Source organism: Meriones unguiculatus, chromosome 2 (genome assembly GCF_030254825.1).
Source record: "Meriones unguiculatus strain TT.TT164.6M chromosome 2, Bangor_MerUng_6.1, whole genome shotgun sequence".
Lineage (NCBI taxonomy): Eukaryota > Metazoa > Chordata > Mammalia > Rodentia > Muridae > Meriones > Meriones unguiculatus.
The window spans coordinates 94,528,306-94,547,020 of NC_083350.1; the positions used below are offsets into that span (position 1 = coordinate 94,528,306).

The 18,715-nt window shown below is 45.7% G+C and overlaps 1 protein-coding gene across 2 annotated transcripts in view; it reads right to left on the reverse strand.

Annotated features, from left to right (window-relative positions):
* Window positions 1-18,715, reverse strand: part of Txnrd1 (thioredoxin reductase 1) — a 78,309-nt gene that overhangs the window by 42,091 nt on the left and 17,503 nt on the right. The window contains exon 3 of one of the 2 annotated variants that reach the window (XM_060377839.1): window positions 7,282-7,342. The exons of the other annotated variant lie outside the window; for it this stretch is intronic. The gene's annotated coding sequence lies outside the window, so the exon portion shown is untranslated. The remainder of the gene's footprint in view (window positions 1-7,281; window positions 7,343-18,715) is intronic. 2 annotated transcript variants of the gene reach the window in all.

Below are 18,715 nucleotides of genomic sequence, written 5' to 3' on the forward strand. Positions count from 1 at the left end.
TGCAGTTGGGCACGGTGGTGCATGCCTGTAATCCTAGCACTCTGAGAGGCAGAGGCAGATGCATGTGGATGTCTGTGAGTTTTAGGCCAGCCTGGTCTACAAAGTGAGCCCTGGATAGCCAAGGCTACACAGAGAAACCCTGTCTCAAAAAAAACCAAAACCAAAACAACAACAAAAAAAAAAAAAGAAAGAAAGAAGAAAAGTTATAGTTTGGTATAAATCTATAGTCTGACTTGAGAGTTCAATTTTTTTTTTCTAAATGGAGATTTCCAGTAGACAACTGAATATATAGATCTGGAGATCAGAGCTAAAAGTAAAACTTGTAGAGAAATTAGGAGAGTCCAGTACAAATTACATCACCTACTATATGTACTAACTGGACTTGGTGACATATGCCTTCAATCCCACCGCTAATGAAGTGGAAACAGATGTCTATGAGGCCCAGCCTGGTCTAAAAAGTGAGTTCCAAGCAAGCCCAGACTAGCCTGTCTCAAAAACAAGTAAACAATAATATTAAAAATACTACATATATTGGGATTTTCTAGAAAAAAAAAAAAACAATCAGTGTATAAGGGGGAAATGAAGTTAAAAAGAAAATCAGCCAACTGGGCACTTGCCTGTTGTCCTAATGTTTGGGAAGTGAAGTCCAGAGGGTCAGGAGATTGGGATTATCCTTATCTTGGGAGTTTGAGGCCAGCCAAGACTACAGGAGACCCTGTCTCAAAGTGCAATAAAGAACTGGCTCAGTGATTTAGAAGGCCAACAAATCTACAGCCCATAGGCTGGGGAGCCAGCTGGCACTCTGCAAGCAGGCTGCCTCCTCTTCGGTGGGCCTCTGGCTTTTCTCTTGAGAGCGTGAGTGGGACAGCGCCCAGACATGCTTTACAAGATAATCTACTTGACTCTGAGTCCACTGATTTCAACATTAATTATACTTTAAAACACCTTCATAGCAATATCTAGTATTTAGCTAAACAAGCGGGTGACCATCACTAGGCCAGGTTGACACATAAACTTAATTCTCATGCTGTGGTGCAAGATGAAATCTCCCAGGGAGTTCATATATCTAGGGAAATGATGATGGCCCAGAAACAGAGCCCTGAAGACCAAATCACAGAGAGAAAAAGGAACCGGCCAAAGGGAAGGAGCTTGAAGGATGGGAAGTGCCCTAGTTTAAGGAGGGTGATCTACTGGATCCAGTGCTGCTGAGGAATCCTGTGAGATTGAAAACGATAAGGAACAGAACAGGAGCTGCAGGTGGTCAGTAGAGCCATCTCTTTCATTCTAAAACAGGGAAAAGCAGGGAGTGGGGAATGGGGCCTGGAGACAGATGTGTGATGGGCCAACAGTGTTGGGCTCCTCTGTGGTTTTGTTCCTCCAAGAAGGAGGTGATTATAGCATGCTGTCATACTGACATACTGAGGGAATACTCCAGACCTGGTGATGTGGCTGGTCTGCAGGAGAAAAGGACAAGGTGACTGCAGAACCGACTTCTTTGAACATGTACATATTATTCAGTGGGACTCTGAAGTAAAACCCAGGCTCTGTCTAACCAGAGACAAACTCTTCCACTTCCCAGCTCCTTTATCTCCTTCCACAGGATCCTCTGTGGTCCTTCCACCTCCTCATCTCACACAGACCTCCCCTTCACCCCAGTCATCAGCCTTCCATCATCCCTTTAATTACAGTGCCTCCTCTCACCACAGGGCTTTGCTGACTCCCAGGTGCTCCACAAACCCAGTTCAAACCTGTCTCCCTTGAGGATGCCATCAAAGAAGCCCAGTCCTATGAAACGTGCTCCATCACTGGACAGTCATTCTGCCTGATACTCACATAGTTGCAATTCTACTTTATGATCAATGATCAATGGCAGCCTCCTCTGGTATAGTGCAACTCTCTCTGTGACAGAGATGTTTATCTGTACTCACTCTCCCACCTCAATGCATGTGTGACTACTGAGCTCTTAAAAGCCAGGGCATGAATGTGGATCTGTTTATTTGGTTTCAGCTTGACTGACTGAAGTGTAAATAGCTGCAAGTGATTAAGGGACTACAATTACTGCTCTCACCTCTCTACACCCAGCACTTTCAATGTCGTGTGCACACACAGTAATCAGTCAGTAAATATTTGTCTAGAAATTAAATCTATAGGTTGAGGATATTAGTAGTTAATTTATAAAGGTTGTATCTTTTCCAAAGAGGGAGAAGACATGACAAACGTCAGGGGTCTCCTGTGGTTCTAGAGGGGTGATTTCACTTTCAAGAACTTGATCTATCTCAGGGGGAAGCTGGGACAACAGTGAAAATATTGGGTCATCTGAATGAACCCCCCTCAGTAATCTGTTTGGGAAATATCTAGGCTGTGGTGAGTGCACAAACGTGGTGGTCCACAAGGTCCGATGAATGCGCAGAGGGGAAGGAGATACTCCTGTGGGATCGCTGTTGAGGACTCATCGGTCGAACGGCCTCAACCCATAGCCTGAGTTTGATGTTCTCCACTGGAAGAGGGGAAGAAGACGTCCTCATGAAATGATCAGAGTTACCTTTTCAGGTGGAGAGCTGGCTCCGTGGCTAAGAGCACTGGCTGCTCTTCCAGAGGACTCGGGTTACTTATTCAACTCCTCCAGTGACTTATTTAACTCCTGGAGCCTTTCCTTATCAGCAACAGCAACCTCTGCTCACAGAACTATGATTAGCTCAGTGCTTACAGAATTTACAGCAGGCTTGTGGCCATCACTGTTTGAGGCTTCCCTCTATTACTACTATTCTGTGAGTAACAAGAGGTAATGAAATACAACAGAACACCATTCCAGCCAGGTGTTATGACACGGGAAACACTGTTCTTCACCAAAACCCCAGAAGCACAGCTTTTCACTTCTCAAGTTGGTGCACAGTAACACTTAAAAGCCTATCTTTATTTCTTCCTGCTCACTAAGAACCAGGAGGCCATTAACCTTGTAGGGTTATTATGTACTGTTGGGCTCAATGGCTCCAAAACTTCAGAAACGCTCAGACTTAGATTTAGAAACTGATCCTAGTAGTCTGTTCCAAGAAAATAATCCTCGATGCAGCAAGAATCTACATAAAATAAAAATACTTCCTTCCTGTTATTGTCATGTGAAAAAGAAAAGGATGCGAAACGGCATGTCGGCTCACACCTGTAATCTCAGCACTTGGGAAGCTGAGGCAAGAGAATTGAGAGTTCCATGTGGGTCTGGGTTTGAACAGTGAGCACTTGTCTCAAAACCAAAATCCTGGGCTAGAGCCTTGCCTCAGTGGCCAAGAACACCTGTGGCTCCTCCAGAGGACCCAACTTTAGTCCTAAGCACCATGTCGGGTGGCTCGCACCTGCTTCACCGTAACTCCAGCTCTAGGAGACCTGACACCCTCTTCATACCCCATAGTGCGGCACGTGCGTGCCCTGCACATGGCATCCAGATAAGCAGGCACACGCATACATACACGTAAATAAAGTTTTCATTTAGAAAAGGGGCACGGGGTGCTGGAGAGATGCCTCTGTGGTTAAGAGCACAGGTTACTCTTCTGGGAGTCAGGGGTTTGAGTCCCAGAACTAACACGTTAGCTCACAACTGCTACTCCAGCTGAAGGCAACCTTTGACTGCCGTGGGCATGCAGGTGAGGCAGACATCCAGACAGGCAAAACACCCACACACATGCAAATGATAATAAAACAAAAATTACCAAAAAATAAAAGGGGCTGGCAAGATGGCTCACTGGTAAAGGCACTTGCTATATGAACCTGATGACCAAGTTCTATCTTAAGAACTGCTGTAAAGGCAAAAGGAGAAAACTGAACCCACAGAACTGTTCTCTGACAGGAGTGTATGTTCCAGAGACCCGAGGAGGGCATCCTCCACCTCACCCCTCTCAGTAAACCTGGAGATAGTCTGCTAGCCAGCAAACCCAGCAGCCCTTTGTCCTCCCCCACCTCCCCACAGCACTGGAATGACAGCTAGATGCCGGTCATGACCAACTTTTCATCCCTGACCTATTGAGCATCTCCCAAGCCCATCTCTACTTTAATAAATATTTGTACAAATAAAACCTCAATATTCAATGACTGTGTTGCAGGATATTTGACTATTATACACAGAAAACCTAATTGTTAGCAAAACATAAAAGCTTAAATAGATGTCAGATGCAGTTAGGTGTGACCTGAAGAGAAGCAGCTTGGGTGTGCCTCTGAAAGCCTCCATGTACAAGTCTGCTAGAGAATGGAACGTTCCTATTTTAGGGCACGTTGCTCGGGAGCAGTCCTGTGGTCTTCGCTCTATGACCCTGAGGCAAAGCCAGCTGCACGGCCTGGAGCTACCCCACTTTAAAGAACACTACTGACTTAGCTGGAGTCACCCACCAAGACAGTAACATGGTGCAGCTGCCAAGAGTACAAGGGGGAGCTAGAGACCTCTGTAGCAGTTAGAGCTGTGAGAGCTCTGCCTTGGCCTGCAAGAGCCCACAGGAGGACCGCTGAGGAAGAGACAGGGATGTTCTCTCTGGGCTGGCAGGACAGCACAGAAGAATTCTAGGAAGAGAAACGGAGACTTGCTCGGTAGAATCACACAGAGATTTCTAAAGAGCTTTCGGTGTAGTTACAGAATCAGTCTTGTAAACAGATATTTTGTGTTACAGTTCAAAAAATAAAGTTACCTCACTGAGCTCACCTTAGTTCACACCTCCCGTGTCTCTATTGGTATAAATATTAGATAATTTAAACGGATATTACAGACTATCTTAAGTTTCATTTTAAAAAAATAAATTACACCGAGAACTGAAGAGATGGCTTGGGTAAAACACTTGCTTCATCAGCCTGACCTGAATTTAACCCTTAAAGCCCACAAAAAAGCCAGTTGTGGTGCCACACAGCTGCTATCCCTCCACTCCTACAGAGGGGTGTGGCAGAGACAGGACAGGCTGCTGAAAGCTCACAGGCTGGTCTGGAGCAGGCTTCACAAGTGCAGAAACAAGAGAGACACCACTTCACCAGGGAAGGGGGACAGTTCTCGGAAAAGTTGTCCTCTGAGCACATGTACTATGGTGCACAAAAGAAGTAAAAATTCATAGCTAAACCCAACTTCCAGAAATCCTCACTTCTGCACGATAAAGCCCCCGGCTGCCTCCCTACCCCCTCCTCTTTGATTCACTCCCAGTGGAGAAGCCATGATACGTTGTTACAGACAGCAGACTACACAAAGACTACCAGGGAGACAGATACTGACAAGCTGGATGACTTTAAGAATGAGGTATGCCTCGTTCACCTCTCCTCTATTGCCAGCTCGGGCACTTGAGCAGATGCCCAAAACACATCTGCTGAAGGGACAAACAACTGCGTGGTGAGGTCAGAGCTCTGTTGGGGTGCCTGTGCCTGGGGGGAGCTTCATTTGCTTACGGAGAGCAATCCCTGCAGAGGCAGCCCTGAGAGCAGACAGGTCTGGGCCTGATGCCCGCAAGAGAGAACAGGTTCCTCAGCCACCCGCATCTGCTTCCCCCGCTGTAAAACAGAATTCAGTCCAACAACCACATAGTCTGTTGTGGGGATTAGGTGAGAATGAGAGGCCCTGAGATGAAAAGGGGAAAACATCAAAGCAGGAGCTAAGGGTGAGCTACACAGGAGCCCTCAAGCTAGTGACGGGTAGTGTCTGGGCAGATGCTTTGGGCAGTCTGTCACTCAAGTACTCTCAAAACATAAATCTGCTTTCCACACTTAACAGCCGTAAGAGGCAGCCAATGTGCAACAATATTAAGTTCACGTTCACTGATATTGACAGTCTGCCTGCTCTTCAGGCTAAAGACACTGGAATACTCCACCAGGCAGAGCCAACGCTTCCTGTATCAGCAAGCCATTTGAGGGGCATCTCATCCACAGGCATGGCTGAGATGTACCTGGCATGGAGGCCTACTGCCCAACCTCCAGTTTCAAACGCCACCATGACTTCCAGGAACACCTAACACAGCCCCAATAGCACGAGCATCATGCCTAAGGCAGGGGGGGTGCGCCAACGCTAAGGTAGGTGGGATACTATAGCAGTCAGAGGAAGCTACCAGCATGCTCCCGGGAGAGCTAGCCACCATGCACAGTAATGTTCTACATTTCATTTCCTCATCATAAGCAGGTGATACCACCACCCACGCCACTGATGGCATTTCCAGGACTTAGTCGGAGAACATGCACAAGCCTCTGGCACAGAGAGGATCGTGTCAATGATTGAGCGTGGGTGCTCAGAACGTAACCCGAGTCCTCTGGAAGAGCAGCCAGTGCTCTTAGCCACGGAGCCAGCTCTCCACCTGAAAAGGTAACTCTGATCATTTCATGAGGACGTCTTCTTCCCCTCTTCCAGTGGAGAACATCAAACTCACCATGCAGGCGGTATCCTCTCCTCGCTTTGCCACCGTTGCTTTTGCACAATCAAAGCCAAAGCAGTAAAAATGACAGGTAACATGTCCTGAGGGTGGGTCTGAGTCTGAGGGTCACCAGAGGCCACGGACACCCCCAGGGCTCTGAGAACCATACTCTACCGAGCCTTCTTTGTTCCCACAGCAGCCTGTGCTCACACCAGAGGGATAGGTGGAGGAAGACGAACACTGTTGCTTTACTCCCTCCACATGCCCAGGCCTCCACTTCCCTTTGAACTACTAGGCACAAAGGCTGGTACTTTCTGAGTACTGGGCATTTGGCTGAATTCCTACTTTTGGCTGGAGTCCTTGGACTATCCTGACCCATCAACAAAGCCATAGCACCATGGTTCTAGAGGCAACTTTCTATTTTCCTCCACCAACCGTTCTTGCTGTAAGAGTGTAGAATCACACAACAGTTTCTCATGGCTTCTTCTGTGGAGCTTGAGCTTGACTGATTTTCATAAGACCCTGACAGGACACCTGAATCCATCTTAGTTTGTGTTTGAGTCAAATATTTTTCAGAATTATTTCTAAGAGGGAAACAAGATTTGTAAAATCAGTTAAGTCACACCATGAAGGCAGCAAATACTGCAGCAGGAACTAGGTTCTGGATTATCAGGCAGAGTAACTTCAAGAACAGGAAAGACCAAGTTACACCATGGCTACACTAGGTAGAGGCTGGGGGTAATATGATTCTCCTGTGGGAGCACCTTAACAGTCACAAAGAGGAGTAAGTCATCAGCCAGGAAGGCCTCAGCCAACAGTAAAACCCTACCAAAACAAACAAACAAGCCCACAAGCCAGGCAGAACAGAGGACATAAAACACACAATTAGCATCACGGTTTATAAAAACAAACAGACCCTTACCTGTTTGGTCAAGTTGAAGCAAAAAACAAGGGACACACATAGATTTAAGTAACGTCTTTTCCTGGAAGAAGTTGAGAAACGGGGAGAATGAATGACAAGCAAGATCACAACCAACAGAAAAGAGTCTCACCCAGCTTTGTGCCTTCCTCTGCGCCAGCCTTCTCTAAGAACTCTCAAGTCCGGTAGAAAAGGCTCACCATACATCCTTATTCACAGTGTCAGGATGCATGTGTGTGGGTCAGAAGACAGCTCCGTGGACTGGCTTCTCTCCTTCCACCAGGTGGGTCCCATGGATGAACTCACATGGTCAGGATAAGTGGCAAGGGCCTTCACTTGTAGAGCCCTTCTGCCCACCCGCTCTCCAGCTCATTTTTATGTAACTCAAGAGATTCTCCCTATTGACAGTAATGATCTTTGATAGAGCATTTGAAGTATGTTGATTTTATTCTATTGTATTTAATTACCTATATGGCTTTGTAAATGACATTTTTACATGTTTGGGGACTCAGTGGACCCAACCATGAAATGGGTTTATAATGAGAATGTTTTTTTGTTGTTGTTGTTGGGTTTTTGCTTTGTTTTTTTCCAGACAGGGTTTCTCTGTACAGCCTTGGCTGTCCTGGACTTGCTTTGCAGATCAGGCTGGCCTCAAATTCACAGTGATCCACCTGCCCCTGCCTCCCAGAGTGACAGAATTACAGGCGTGCGCCACCATAGCCAGCTAATGACTGTGTTTTTAAAAGCACTAGGATACTTAGTGTTTCCCAAACACTATATGATATTCCAGGAGGGAAAAACACATCTTTAAAACATTCAAATATTCATTTTTAATATTTTGGCCAAAAATCTTCAACCAACACATCCATTAAAAAATCATATGCTTTTCTAACTATGGTGATGCATGCCTGTTAACCCAGGACTAGGAAGGGTGAACAAGAAGATTATTGTAAGTTCAAGGTCAGTTTGAACTTCATAGTGCCTTCCAGGCCAATATGGGCTACATAGAAACACAAAACAGCGTCTTCAGAAATGGCTCAATCAGTAATGTAATTGCTCTGCAAGCGTAAGAACCTGAGTTCCGGGGGCTGGAGAAATGGCTCAGAGGTTAAGAACACTTGCTGTTCTTCCAAAGATCCTCAATTCAATTCCCAGCAGCCATATGGTGGCTCACAACCATCTATAGTAAGATCGGGTGTGCAGGCAGAATGCTACATAAATAATAAATAAATAAATAAATAAAAGAACCCAAGTTCAGATCTCCACAGCCCACACAGTAAACTCAGCACGGCAGTGCAAGTCTCGATCCCAGTGCTGTCGAGGCAGAGACAGGCTCTCCTGGAGTTCACTGGCCAGACGTTAGAGCTGATCAGTACAGCCCAGGTTCAGTGAGACCTGTCTCAGGAAATGAGAGGGAAGCCAGGCGTGGTGGCATACACACCTTTAATCCCAGCACTCCGGAGGTAGAGGCAGGCTCTGAGTGAGGCCAGCCCGGTTTCTACGAAGGGAATCCAGGACAGCCAGGGCTACACAGAGAAACTCTGTCTCAAAAAAAAACCAACCAAACAAACAAACAAAAAAAAAAAACGAAAGAAAGAAAGAAAGAAAGAAGGAGGAAAACAATTGAGAAAGGCACTTGGCATCAGCCTCTGTCCTCCACACAAAAGCTCCTGTGCATATGCATATATGCACACACACATATACCACACACCAACACACACACCACAGAACAGAAACAAGCCAAAAACATGAATGCTCAAGACTGTGAAAATTATACTAGTAAAAAACAACATTTTACTAAATAAATAAAAGTTACTTTTACCAAATTTACACAACTGAATAGCATTTGAATTTGTGATAAAAAAAGAGACTGCTACAAAGCATTTACATACAACCCACAAAGAATCTATCAGTAATACTTTAGGAAACTGTAGAATCATATCCTTTATCACACAGTAAAAAACATTTAAAGGCCTAGAGTTCATGGAAATCATCAGTCAAGGGGAGCGGGAGGGTGGCTCAGCAGTGAGAACACTCGCTGCTTTTTCAGGGAGCAGAGCTCAGTTCTCAGCACCCACAGCAGGAAGCTCGAAACTGCCTGCAGCTCCAGCCTCAGGGGATCTGACCTTGCTTGCTTCCTTCACAGGCAGGAACATACAGCACACACGAGAGAAACCCTGTCTGGGGGGGGGGGGGCCAGGAAAGGGCCAACTGAGGTTATAGAGTGAAACTCTCGTCTTGAAGAAGAAAGGAGGCTGGGCAGCGGAAGAGGAAGAACAAGTAAAGAGCTGATATTTAGAGAAGCAAGTTGGGCAGGCAGCTTAAAGCGCTAGCCGTGCAGTCCTGGCAACCTGAGCTCTGATCTTTACAGCCTGCAGCAAGTCAGAAGGAGAGCACCGATTCTAAGTTGTCCTCTGACTTTATACCCACATGCACCCATACACATCACACACAGTGATAACACATTTTTAAGAGTTCATGTTTGCCAAGACAAAACCAGAATCTATTTGTCCAAAAGACTTGGGATTACTCAGATACGGTATTTAAAAAGGCTGTCAAGGAACCTGTACTTTCTAAGTACATACACGATGAACACTGCTTTACAGGAGAACGCCCTCGTAACAGACTTATTTACAACAGGGATGAGTAAAAGGGCAAGCCCCAACTAAGTGGAGAGCTAGGAAATAGTGACATCTCTAGAATTGACGGATAGGAGATACTAAGGATGAAAGTTATTACAGGTCAAAGGTCGGCAACAACTCCCTGAGAATCCACCTACCCATCACTACTAGATCATCCCTAGATCACGACATCCAGAGAAGTAGCACAGCTTTCACAAAGAACCAGAGCGGGACCGGAAGTGGTCAAAACCTGAAGCTGTCCCAGACAATAAACCATTCGAGGCAAGCGCCCAGGGTGGCTGCTGATCCCTTAGGGACAATTGTACTTGGGATTCACTATATTTGGAATTAATGCTGATTGGTTTTACTTGGATAAAACCCAATATTGAAGGGCCTGGGGAGGTGGCTCAGTCTGTACAGTGCTTGCTGTCCAAGCCTGAGGACACCCGACACCCACTGAAGAGCCTGGCTCAGAAGGTTTGGAACTCTAGCACTGGGAAGATAGAGAGGGACAAATCCCTGGAGCTCATCAGCCAGCCAGGCCGGCGATTAGCATCAGTGAGTGAGAGACCCAGTGTCAAGAAATAAGGTGGAGGCGAAGGAGGAAGACACCTGATCCCGCCTCTGGCCTCACACACACACACACACACACACACGTACGCATGATCAAACATAAGCACATACATGTACTTCACTCAATGGTCAGATATTGGAATTAAGTCCAAGACTTTCGTCCTGATAGGAAAGCAGAAAAAGTACGTAGTTGTTTTTTGGTTGTTTTTAACAAACACTTCCATGGCATTTTCTGTGTGCCAGGAGTATTTGTGGCTTCTATAAATATTAACTACTTTAAACTCACACTAAAATCATGACATAACTACTATTACTATACACATTTACTGATGAGGAAACTGAGGCATACGAGGCTTAGCCATGATCACAAGGGTAACAGCAAGCCACGAACCAAGAGCCAAACTCTAACTTTGAAGTCCAGGATCAAACCTATTATTTGGTAACAAATAAGATCAGAAATCTTAATAATTATAGAGCTAACAGAAACCAGTCATCTATTAGTCTAGGGCCATCACCTTTCAGGTTTTTTTTTTTTAAGGTGAAGGGTGGAATCTTCAGGCAAGGTAAAGCAGGGTCGCCAGAGAGAGATAGCTAGGTGAAGACTTCACAGCAGAGTTCCAGTTCTCAGCCCTTGTCTAACTCTCACAACTTGTACTGCCTGTATCCCTCATTCAGTATTCAGCATGCTATCCTCTCTATGCATTCTCTCTCTCTCTCTCTCTCTCTCTCTCTCTCTCTCGTGTGTGTGTGTGTGTGTGTGTGTGTGTGTGTGTGTGTATGCGTATGCACGCGTGCGTGCTAGAGTAGGTTTGGAGGCCTGGGGTCAGAATCAAGCATCTTCCTCAATCACTCTTGCTTCCTGCATCACCATCATCACCATTACTATTATTTGTTGTTGTTATTTTCAGACAGGGTCTTACAAAGTAGCTCTGATGGGTCTGATGGGTCTGGAACTCACCACAGACCAGGCTAGCCTTGGACTCACAGAAACCCTGCCTCCGCCTGCCCCTGCCTCCCAGTGCTGGAGCTAAAGGTGTGGTGGTTCTACCTTATTTTTTGAGGCAGGGGCTCTCATTGAACTAGAGCTCAGCAGTTAGATCCAAATGACGGGCCAGCGAGCCCAGATCAGTCCAGTCTGTCTCTGCTTTCCCAGCACATGAATTATACACAGCATGAGGCTTTTTACATGGGTGCTAAGCGTCTGAACTCAGGTCCTCAAGCTCATGTGACAAGCACTCTACCAACCCAGACGTCCACCCGGTCCCTACTTCCCTTTTTAAACCATACATTCTACCTTCTCAGTTTGCTGACAGCCCCTCACAATGGGATTTATGTCTTCTACCTGTTAACTTATTCTCAACACACTGCGCCCTGCTCCCTCCTCCTTCCCCCTCCTCCACCCCAGGATCACTGCAGCCTGAGGTGGCAATGACACAGGCTGTGCTCCCAAGAAACAGATAAAAAGATCCCCTGAGCACAGGTGTTCTCAGTCTGTACACCTTCCATTTTTGTACTTGGAAAGAGAACACACACATTCACACAAATACCCACACACATTCACACACACATGAGAATGAGAAAGAGAGAAAATGAAAGAGAGAGAATGAGATCATGCAAGTGCACATCAGTTCCTAAGACCGAACCTAGACAGATGGTTGGGCTCAAGAAACCACTGGCTTGCTAAGGGTTATGGCACACACTTTTAATTTCAGCTCTTGGGAGAGCCAGAGGGAGGTGGTTATCTGTGATTTTGAGGCCAGTCTAGTCTACTTAGAGTCCTAGGACAGCCAGGGCTACATAGAGACACTCTCTCAAAACAAAACAAAACAGAAGCCACTGGCTTGGGTGGTGTAGGTCAGAGGATCAGGAAGTGGAGGTCCTGCTTGGCTACATAAAACTTTCAAGGCCTGTCTCAATGTGACAGTGACAAACACAATTCCTTTGGGTCTGGGAAGGGAGAGGAGACTGTATGAAAGTGAAAAGTCTTGACACTTCAGCACCCTCTGACACAGCAGGCCAGCTTGTCCTGAAGCCTCACCTTCACCCTTCTCTCTGTGGTTACGGCTACTCCCAGCTGGATTAAACCAGCTGCCCAGGGATGTGATCACTGTCCCTTTCTCCCTGATAAAAATCTAAGCTTATAAACCAAGTAAAGGCACCGGTTTTTTCATAAAGTCACTTTCCCCACAATAAGCCAGAACAAGAGATAGTAGAAAAAAAGCTGAAAGCACCCAAAACCTTAGTACGTATTCCCCAGCGACAAGCTCAGAGAGTATGCAAAGCAACCCCACCACCTCCCTAGCCTTGGTGGCCTTTACCACACTGCGCTTCGAAAAGGCTCAGAAAACAACTGCTCACGCAAAAATTTATCCTCAAGTCAATATTCACGATTCCACTGAAGAGAGGTGCGCAGCTGCAAGCCCTTTCAAAGATGCAGCCCAGTTGTTCACACTCACAAGCCTGTCAACTCCCCAGCTGAGAACGACTTGGCTGACAGCCTTACCTCAGGACAGCGTTTGCTGGTGGCCACAGCACCAGTGCTCAGCCGCCAGGCTCTGGAGTCTGGAGGAGTGCTGGTGGAGCCTGCCAGGTTTTGAATGAAGTGATGATCCTTAGCTACAAGCATTGTGAACAAAGATGGTGATTATCAGGAAAGAAAGCAGGATGACACACTGGCTAATACCAGGGTCAACCTGAGAGCTGCACAATTTCAGCCCAAGGACAAAACACTGGATGCAAGGAAGGACTCCAGCGAGTATGGTCCATGGAGCTGTTCTTCCCTGGAGACCTCTCTTCGGGGTCAGCTTGCCACACTCTGTCACGAGAGCCTGACAGGCCGTGATATGAACCGCCCCTGGGAGCCTTAGGGAAGATCTGAAGACCTGGGCTGCACTGTCCCATCAAGCTTGGGGGTGAGTGCAAAGAGGGCAAAAGAAAGATGCAGAAAAACAAACAACTGAGTCATGATTTCCCCCAAATGACTTCTAGACAAACTGAAAGGATCTTCAAACTCCCGGGAGCAAGACTGAAAAGCAAGACAAAAAAATAAACAACAACAACAAAATGCCTTCCATTTTCCATTTCCTCCCCAGGATGCTGACAAGGCCCAATAAGGCATCAAAGTGAGCAAGAGGGACAGGGAGAAGGCATAAGGTGGTAGAGTGCCTACCACACAAACATCAGACCCCCAGCACCCACGTAGAGACGGCACAGCCTGGCACATGTCTATAGGCGTTGTACTGCAGTGAATCCCTGAAGCTCACTGGCAGGCCAGCCTGGCCAAACTGGTGAGGAAGGAAGAGGCCAGGAAGAGGCTGTCCCAAAAAGCAAGCTGGAAAACAATTGAGGAAGACAACTCTGTACTCTACACACATGTGCACACACATGTGCAAGTGCGTTCACATGAACACATGGACATACCTGCATCCACAGGCACACACGCGCGCGCACACACACAGGAAAAGTGAGCATGGGGCTAACAGGATTGGCTCAGCCAGTAAAAGCGCTCGCTGCCCAGCCTGACAGCTGGGTTCCATCCCTGGAACCCACATGGCAGAAGAAGAGGGCTGATCCCCCCAGTTGTCTCTGACCTTCATATGTATACTGTAACTCATGCATGACGGCCACACACACACATGCACACACATGCACACGAACACAGTCAATCAATCAATCCTTTTTCTAAAGTAGGCACAAATCCAGCTTGGTGACATGTCACTGCTTCACAACGACACTGTGGCCCAGCACCGTCAATGCCTCTGACAGCCACCTCTGGCTTGTAAAAACCTCTCTTCTTCTGCCCTATCTTTAGTCCTTGTCTGGGGTGATTATTTTTAGAACTGGAGCATTTTTCTTCAGTCTTCTCAGTATTTTCATAGTTGATACTTGTATTTGCTCAGACCTATGGCAGTAACACACACCAGTTGGGACTATAGCAATGACACAGCGAGTGCCTCGCTTATTTTCATGCCAAGTAATATTCCCTTGTGTGGTTGTATCCAATCTATCCGTCTGTTCAGTTAGTTCGTGGACAATGGGGCTGTTGCTGCTTTAGGGCTATTATGAATATAGCTGCTAGAAACATCACCTACATGAGCCTTTCTGAACAGTGTTTTAAATTCTTTTGTGAAAATGCCTGTAAGTAGAATTTCTTATATGATAACTGGTAAACTTCTCAAAGAACCCGAACTGTTTGTCAGAGCAGCTGCCCCGCCTGCTTCCATAGCAGTTTGTGAAGCAGTCTGCCCCACCCTTTCCAGAACGAATTGTGTTAGTTATTATGGCCAGCCTATCCACCCGAAGGCTGCGCTCCCGTCGGTGTTCTGAGACAGGGGCTTACAGGTCCAGCCTCAGACTCACTCTGTAGCTGAGGGCGGCCCTGAGCTCCTGACCCTCCTCCCTTCTCCTAGGTGCTGGAATTAGAGGCACGCGCCACGACGCTGACTCACTGTGGTGCTGGTTCACCTCCCTCAATGGCGAGTAATCTAAACACATTTTCATGCTTTTAAGATTTGCTGACTCTTTGGAGAAAGGTCTGTTTGTCTTTGTCTTATTTCTCTTGTGTCACTGGAGTTCCTCATGTAGTCTGGACCCAAGCTCTCCATTAGAGAGATAATTTACAAATGTTTCTCATACTCTATGTCTTTCCATTGCATTTGATGATGTCTTTATAAGGTTTTGGTTTTTTTTTAACTTTGTTTTGTTCTGTTTTGTTTTGTTTGATACAGGGTTTCTCTGTATAGCCTTGGCTCTCCTGGACTCACTCTGTAGACCAGGCTGGCCTTGCACTCACAGAGATCCACCTGCCTCTGCCTCCCAGAGTGCTGGGAGTACAGGCACATGCCACCTCTCCTGGCTTCCGCCATTACGCCTGGCTTTTTGTTTTGTCTTTGTTTTTTATTATTTTGATAACATCAAATTCACTTATTTTCTTTTCCTTTTTTGCTTGTTCTTGCTGTGTCATGTCTAAAAATGACTGGGAACCAGTCACAAAGGTCAAGAGTTCTTTACTGCTTTTCCTATGAATTTTACAGCTTTATTTTCATATTTAGGTTATGGTCCATTTGGGTTAGTTATTTTTATCTAGTGTGAGGGAAGGGATCTAGCTTCACTTTCAGTGTGTGGATTACTGGTTTCTTCAGTATGGCTTATGGAAAAAAGTTCTCTGTTGGCATTTTTGCCATCCTTGGTGAAAATTAATTAGCCATAAATGAAAGGCCTATGTTATTAATCATCAGGTACACCATAGCTTCACTTAGGCTGAATTTAAGCCAAATCAGGTCATTTTCTCCAAACAGGAAGCCAGACTTCCATCTTTCATTATGTACTCTCTAAAGTATGTGTTAGACTATGAATATGTGTTGTTTTTATAAAAGCAATTTTAAAGTTAACTAATTAAAAATAATCTCTATCACCCAAAGCCAAACATTAGGCAGAGCTTGGGGAACCCTACAGAAGAAAGAGGTAGGAGCCAGAAGGGTCAAGGACACCTGGGCTCACAGGAGCTCACAGAGACTGAACTGAGCTCACAGAGACACCCAGGGAGAGCTTGAATGGGTTTTTACACCAACCATTTAAAAGTACTAATACTCAAACTATAGAGAAAGGGGCTAAGGAAATAGCTCAACGGGAGACACCTCGTACCTAGCATAGACAAGAGTCTGAATTCAATTCTTGTTACTGTAAAAAGCAAATATGGATGGGGGGGTGGATGGACAGACAGACAGATTGATAAAAGTGCAAAGTGACATAGAAACTTTCTTGGACCTCAGATACTGGTGATGTAGTTTAAATGTTTATGGAAAAATGTCATATGTTGAAATGTTTACTGCTCAATTGAAGGTTATCAGGAGGCAGGTGTCAGTGAAGTGAGTAGGCCCCTTAGGATACATACTGGCATAAACCCCTACGTGCTCCTTGTCCCTTCCCACAGAAGGACACAGCAAGACTATGAGCCAGGAATCAGGAATTGGGACTTAATCAGCCATGGGATCTGCCGAGACACCGCTATTGGAATTCCTAGACTTCAGAATGTAGGGAAAGAATGGCACTGTTTATAATGGCACTTTACGGTAATTTGCTATAGATTAGGCCTGAAAAGCCAAGACAACAAAAAATGGATTCTCAAAGAAAAAGTAAAATCAATCCCATTTAATGACAGGCTCCCAAGGAGCAATGCGGCTTCTATTTGTCACGGAATACACCAGCTCAGACTCTAGTGTCGGTCTTGCACAGCTGGGACTGTAAGACAGGCCTTTCAACACTTGCATCAGTACAAGCATGGCTCCCTGGGTCTCATCACAACCTCCCGAGCCACAACTGCAAGGCAGGAGCCCACACGCATGTGCCCTTGTATGCACACACATGCTTGTGTGCAGGTATGCATTCATTGTATTTTCCCCAGATGTTCTAATCCACACTCTTAATCAAGAACTGTCAGGCTGTCCCACCGATGACACCCCAATTTTTAAATTAATCTTTGGTGTTCGTTTCCTCTTTTTCACTTTGATTATGCAGAAGACAACACAGAAACAAGGGCTTCTGGTGGTGGCAGCTATGGAAAGAAGGTCGTGGGATATCATCCCTGGAGAGACTTTTGGAGTCAGTAGGCCAACTGCTCCTACTGAGGTCAAGGCAGGTAATTAGCTGGTGTCAGAATTTGCTCAGCCACTCAAGCTCCTAATTCCATTATGCCTGACTGACTCCTCCACCTGATGACTGACTCTGCCAGAGGGTGATGATTCCTTACATAGCACCCTGCCAAGGACACTGCCCAGCTAACTATTAAGCTTGGATACCTGCCAATACTCAGATCCTAGCACAAAGGGACATCACAAGAGTCTATGATTAAGAAAAGCTGCAGTCTCGCTAAGGAGAGACTGTCTACCAAAATAAAAGGAAAACAAACAGATGATGGATACACTTACTTGTATGTCTACCATCTCTCTATAAATCATGTTATTCAACTAATTAAAATCACTAGAATTGTCCCTTAAAATTTGCCTGTAAAACAAATTTTATGAGTTTGCCACTTGTTTATCATTTTTGTGTCCAGATTTTTCATCAATCATTAAAAACAATTTCTATTTAATCTTTAGAAATTTCGCACATGTATATAATATATATTAATCATTTTTTTTCAATTTGAAATAAAATTCGAAGCAGCATTTAAGGAAATATATTAAGCAAATGTTGTAAGAACATCATAGAAGCAGATGGTCAGAAAAAACTGTAATTATGAACTTTTTCTCTACATTTTTACTCACAATCAACCTCTAATACATTACCCACTTCTAAACCCAAAGGTAATAACAAAATATGCTCCATAATCTTATTTATAAAAATCAGCATGGAGATCAACAGAAGAACTTGACTAGCTCAGAAATAGACAAATACAGAATAACTTATGTACAAAGCCATTAAGAGGAAATGTGTAAGGCTGTTTGTTTTTGAGACAGGGACTTGCTAGCTTCACACCTGTGACTAGTAGTCATAGGCTTCGGCCTCCTAAATTCAGGGATTCTAGGTATGTACAAGCACAGCCACATCTGGTGAGAAGCTGAATTCTTAAATAATATGGTAATAACATGATGATTTGCTAAAAAGGCTTTTTTTTTCTTCATTTCAGTGGCTTAGAGTTAGCTTTTTCATTTATTTATTCACTTTACATCCAGATTGAAGGCCCTCTCTCCTCTCCTCCCAATACCCCCACCTCTCCCTGCCCCCCCTTCTCCTCAGCAAAGGGGAGGCCCTTCATGGGTACCAACCTGCCCTGGCTCACAGCAGCAGGAGGGGGCACATCCTCTTCCTCCCCGCTGAGGCCAGACAAGGCAGCTGGGCCGGGGGAAAGGGATCTAAAGGCAGGTGACAGTCAGGCCCTGCTGCAGTTGTCAGGGGCCCACAGGCAGACCAAGCTGCATGTGTCTAGGTGCAGCCATGCATGCTCTTCTGTTGGTGGCCAGTATCTGGGAGCCCTCGTGGGGCCTTCTTTTTTTTTTTTTTTTTTTTTAACCTTAGTGAAAAACTATATAACTAGGAAACTTTCTCTGGGTTTCCAGTAACTAAACACGTGACTGGAAGCCTTTCCTAGGTAAGCTTCTAGACAATAACTTCGTAAATTTAAAGGAAAAGAACAGCTACATCAGTGAACTTCAGCTGAGCAGAGGTCTCTGGAGAGCCCGCAGAGGTCTCTGGAGAGCCCGCAGAGCTGAGCTGCTGTGGCCCTGGAAGCCCCAGGGTGGAGA